Source organism: Echinops telfairi, unplaced genomic scaffold, assembly GCF_000313985.2.
Source record: "Echinops telfairi isolate 266 unplaced genomic scaffold, ASM31398v2 ScPeMD7_7416;HRSCAF=8454, whole genome shotgun sequence".
Taxonomy (NCBI): Eukaryota; Metazoa; Chordata; class Mammalia; order Afrosoricida; family Tenrecidae; genus Echinops; species Echinops telfairi.
In genome coordinates this window covers 3,611,950-3,617,660 of record NW_022111316.1, presented here as the reverse complement: position 1 = coordinate 3,617,660, position 5,711 = coordinate 3,611,950, and the positions used below count along the sequence as shown (strand labels likewise).

General features: G+C 39.4%; 2 pseudogenes; both read left to right on the top strand.

Annotated features, from left to right (window-relative positions):
- Window positions 1-1,082: 1,082 nt before the first annotated feature.
- LOC115871981 lies at window positions 1,083-2,250 on the top strand (annotated as a pseudogene).
- A 3,197-nt stretch (window positions 2,251-5,447) lies between these two features.
- LOC115871989 lies at window positions 5,448-5,567 on the top strand (annotated as a pseudogene).
- The last annotated feature ends 144 nt before the right edge of the window (window positions 5,568-5,711 follow it).

The following is a 5,711-nucleotide window of genomic DNA, read 5'->3' as shown; positions in this document are numbered from 1 at the left end:
GTGCAAAACCTCCTTTTCTCCAGTGGGGAAGCTGGTGGTTCCCAACTGCTAACCTTGTGGAAAGCAGCCCAACATGTATGCGACCAGAGCTCCTTTTAATATGTCAATAAAACATCCTTAAAAAGTGCATTGACATACAACAAAATTAGAAAGATAATATAATTGCCTTGTAAAATCTTCTAGCCCCCCCCCACACATATATATTTGACTTCCCTGTATCTCTTCTAACATTAAACAAAATCCATTTCCATCCATGGCTATCAAATCCCAATGAGCCTGCGGAAGCTGTCTAACTCCTGCATAGGAGTTATGGGAGTAGACAGACTAATCTTTCTCCCTCAGAGCGGCAGGTGGGTCCAATCTGCAAGCCTTTTCATTAGCAGCTCAACACCACTGTGCCATCAGGATACACAATAAGTTTGTGCAAATTCAAGTGTAAATTCAATTTGAAGTTCAATTAAACACTCTGAGTTTCAAAAAAACAACAAAAAAACACTGAGTTTCAAACATGTCTATGCTTCACAACAACCTTTGATAAGTTTGTTGAGAGGGTGAAATATATAAAAAAAAAACATTAGGGGACTTCAAAACTTTTTTTAGGAGTTTTCTGAAAGTTTGTTGAAACCCCCTCTTCTTAAATATAATATAAATAAACTTTAAAAAAATAGTTTATTGCAATACCTGAAATGTGAACAACAGGTAAATGTAAGCTGTTAATAGACTCAGATGATCTGATTGGGTGATGTATTTTTTGAAAATATGTGACAAGAAATAAGTTATAATTTCTTTTTACATCTCAATTTCTTAATTTACAAAAGTGGAAAGTTGCCCCGTGAAGAATCTTCTATTTGTTTTTTGAATCTTCTATTTTATAATCTATTAGTGATGTATTTTATAATCTATTAAAGATGTAACTTATGCAACAATTTATTGCTGATGAAATCCATACATAAGATTAGAGAATTATTGGCATAATGAAATAATTGAATACAAATTTAAATATTTTAATATCAGTGAAATATGTTTTCTGCTTATCAACTCTTTTTTTAATTCTCCCCACTACAGGGCATCTCATGTATCCCATGGGGAACCATACTGAGGGGACTGGGTTCATCCTAGTGGGTCTGACCAATGTCCCGGAACTTCAGATCCCACTCTTCATCTTGTTCACCGTTATTTACTCTTCACTAGGATTGCCCACGTGGAAATGATTGGGTTGATTATCTTGGATTCTCATTTTCATATTCCAGTGTACTTTTTCCTCATTAACTTCTCTCAGGTGGACTTTGGTTACTCCTCTGCTATTACTCCTAAGGTCATGATTGGGTTCTGTGTTAGTTACATAATCTGGTGTCAATTTGGGGCTTGACAGGATTAAGAGTGAAGGGGTGAAGTCCAGTCTGTCAATCAGATCATAGCCAATGAGGCCTCTGTGGGGGCATGGATTTCTCCTGAGAATTCTGGGAAATCTGGTTTTTGGTCCTTTGAGGTGGGAGTGACTTTCTACTCACTCCCTTGGAGACTTTCTACTGACAAGGCTGACTTCCTGTGAGGCATCCCTGAGGAGAAGCCATATGGACCTACCCTGATGCAACCAGACCTCAGGGTAGTGTAGAAGCCACGTGGAGACCCCTCCCAGCACTGCGATGCTTCCAATACCACTGGACCCAAAGACTGCACCCACTGGCCTGTGATCGTCCTGCATTCAGTGTCATTGCATGTGTTTTCCATGTGAGTCTAAAGAGGATTTTATAGATTGGTATCGGACGTATGGGCTAATATCAGACCTATGGCCCTGGACTGGACTGGTTGGGATGCTTTCTTAATGTACAATTATCCTTTATATAAAATTCTGTCTTATACATACACATGAACTTTTATGGATTTGTTTCTCTAGTCTACCCAGACTAACACAGGCTCCTTGTAAAAAACAATGTTATCTCCTAAACAGCACATGCTGCTCAAATACATTTTGTAGGCTTTGCCACAGCGGAAAATTTAATCTGGGCCTCCATGGCCCACTGTGCAGCAATATATAAGCCCCTTCATTACACCACCACCATCATGACATATATATATATATATACACACACACACAGTTCTGGCTATAGGCTCCTGTGTCTATCATGTCTAAATGCCTGTTTCCACATTGGTGACATATTCAGTCTATCTTTAACCATGTCTAATATCATCCAGCATTTTTTATGTGATGTTCCAGCAGCACATTTTCTCTGCGATGTTACAGATTGAGGAACAGGGAAGTCAAAAAAGTGCATTCAAGAAGGTGATTGAAAAGGCAAAATTATCTCTAGGATGGGATTTGGATGGTCTAGGATCAACATGAACTAGTTTGATGGTCTTAGATCTTCTTCATGCAATGACTCACACGTGAAGTCTCACCCTGCCCTTAAGTTCTTGACGTGAAAAACCCTTACTCGTCCCTCCTCAAAAATCTGTCGAGAAGTATAACACCTGATGAAGAATTTCTCAGGGGAAGCTTAAGAAATGCTGTGTGAGTATGTGTCAAAAACCTTGTTAATAACATTTGAATGATTTGTTTCACATTCATTTTCTACCACATTTGAATATAAACGTGTATGTAATTCAGAGGCAATACAGAGAAGGCATGTGTGTGCCCCGACGGTGACCTGGGAAATTTATCAGAGACAACTGGAATGTGACTAGTTTTTTAAAAACTAACTTAAAATCATTAATTGTGGGACCAGAATATACATTTAGGTGTAATCTTATTTCTTTATTTAAATAACTCTTTCAGAGGCATCACTGGGTAAATGTGACACATTTTTCAATGAAGGTATGTGTTTTTTGGCTGGCATATTTTTATTGGAAATAGAATTTATTGACAATGAATTAATATTTCTGTCATAACTGAGTCGTTTTATAGAACCAGCATGTTCACATCACCGATTTTTCTTTTTTTCCAAAACCTTTTTATAGGGAGGTAACACCGATATCATTTCATAGCTCAATCACATCAAGCAGTATGATTCAATTGCACAAAGAGTTTCAAAACATTCTCTTTATTGTTGAGCTCCTTGATATCATCTCCTCCTTTATACGCCCCCCCCCCATGTGCCCCTCAGGAACCTACATTCTACTTGCTGTCTATATGTTCTTCAATCCTGGGTTTCACATACCAAAAAAAAAAAAATAACAAAAATTCAGGAGGGCTATCCCTAATGTAAAAATACATCAGAGCTAAACCCCAATATGAAGAAAAACCCCAATATGGAGCGGGGAGAGACCACATAAAATGTTGAAAACCATATCAGGCCCAACATGCATGGGAGGGATCAACTGACAAGATTTTAGCTGTTCAGATCAGGGTTCTCATTTTTATCTCCTATGGTACTACCGGTTTTCAAGGTGTCCTGATGGGGCAATGGTTAAGTACTTTAAGCTGCTAGCCTAATAGTTGGTAGTTTGAATACACCCAGTGCTTCTGTAAAGATAAAAGCCTGCAGATCCCCATGGGGTAGCTGTACTCTGTTGCATTCAGTTGCTGAGTCTAAGAACAAAAAACATGAACTTTTCACAGTGCTTAAAGTACACCAAGAAAATGAATAATATTGCACATCTTTCTGTGTGAAAATGCTTTGAAATAATCAATGTTGTTCGTTCATTCATAGTTCAACAGTTAGGTTACCTTTGGTCACTCCTCGGGCTTGATTCTTGTTATTTCCTGAAACACCAACATGGTCCTGCCTCTGGTCTTTTGCATTGGTTGATCCCTCAGACAGGGCTGGTCCTTTCCTCCCTTTGTGTCTCCTTACTCTAGCCCACAGGTGTCCCTTGTCCATCTTTGTGAAATAGCCACTCTCCCCTTCTCACACACACTGTCCTCTCATCAGCAATCTGCCGGCACTGGATTAACACTACCCTGTTCTGTTGTACATATGGGAGCCCTGGTGCCACAATGGTTACGCACTGTGCTGTGATCCAAAAGGTCAGCAGTTCAAAAATTCTGCTCCGTGTTCATAACTTTGCTCGCTAGTGGAACCAAAAATTGGACTTTGAAAAACCTGGACTGGACACGTGTCAAGTCTCTCCTGGGGCCTAGAGGGGTGATGCATCCTTCAGTCTAAGCACAGCTCTTGCTCAGAAAACAGAGTGCTTTTGTTTAGGACATTGCATGAAAACGTTCTTTATTATGATTTTCTTTATTCTTTTTGTACTTTATTTGCATAAAATGTTGGAATCATGGCCCCAAAGAAAGTTAGTGATGCCAGCAGTACGAGGAAAACTGTGGGAACCACAAAAGGGTTAAAGCAAGACATCACTGCAGAATTTCAATCAGGTCGCACTTTTTTGATTTGGAGGCTGCATACAACATGGGTACATTAATATTATCAGCCTTTTAGGGAAAATGGGATTCAAGCGGCTAATGGAATAAAAAGCATGAAAGTGTTAAATTTAAAACAAAAACCTAGACCATCCAAGAGATTGAAAACTTACTACTAATTTGGATAAATCTGAAACAACTCGATGATGATAGCGTATCCGAGACAGTGGTTTGTACAAAGGCCTTCCTAGTGATTTTAAATTCTGGGAAAAAATGAATTTATAAGTGTAATTTTTTAAATCTCAGAACCAATTATTTTGTTTTCCATTATTTCTTATAGGATAAAAATATGTTCAGTTCTAGAATATTTCATTGACAACCGAGGTATCACGGTATTGAAAAACAAGAATGTTACTTTGAAGACTACGTACGGTCCAGCTGACTCGACTCATGGCGTTTTCAGCCCCCCTCCCCAATTGCAGGTGAAAGTTGGACACTGGATAAGGAAGTCTGACGAAGAATTGAAGCCTGTGGATTGTGGTGCTGGAGAAGAACATGGAAACTACCATGGACTGCTAAAAGGACAGACCTACGTATCTATCTGGCAAGAATTAAGACCAGAGTGTTCCTTACAGACAAGGATGGCAAGGTTTCATCTTACATACTTTGGACATACTGTCAGGAGAGAGCAGCCCTGGAGAAGATGCTTGGTAAAGTGATAAAGTGAAGGGGAAGGAAAAAGAGGAAGGCCCGCCAATGAGAGGGATGGACACAGTAGCTGCAACGACAGGCTCACGTGTGGGAACCTGAATGACTCTGTGGTACCTAACAACGGCCACCTGTAAATCTGACGGCTTCTCGGAGTTTAACTGATGACGTAAACACGAAACACAGTGATGGGTTTGCAAAAATAAAATTTCCATGTGCACAAGGGACTTTTCCTTAAGTATGATTTCTAAGATCTTAGAGTTTGAAGAGCAGTTTGTAGATTGAATAAAGAGTTGAGAAAGTTTCAGTAATGTGGAAATATGCTCTGGGAAGGTAAATGTTTTCCAAAGTTATGGACATATCAGAGCTTCTTGAATTAAATGGGTGCTGGGGGTCTATATCATTAAAATATGCTACCTATAAAAGATTTTGCCTTAGCTTTGTGCAGTGGCAATATCGTAGCCAATGAGGTGTAACTGAGGCGCGATTATTGCTAATTGAAAACTTTTCCCAAAAGATTTTGCCTTCCAACAACTTTTAGAAAGGCACTCTTGACCTCTTTATTCCTCAAACTGTAGACTAGGGGGTTCAGCATGGGAATGACGATGGCATAGAACACAGATGCCATTTTGTCTGTGTCCATGGAGTGACTGGAGCTGGGCTGTAGGTACATGAAGGTGACTGTCCCGTAGAAGATGGA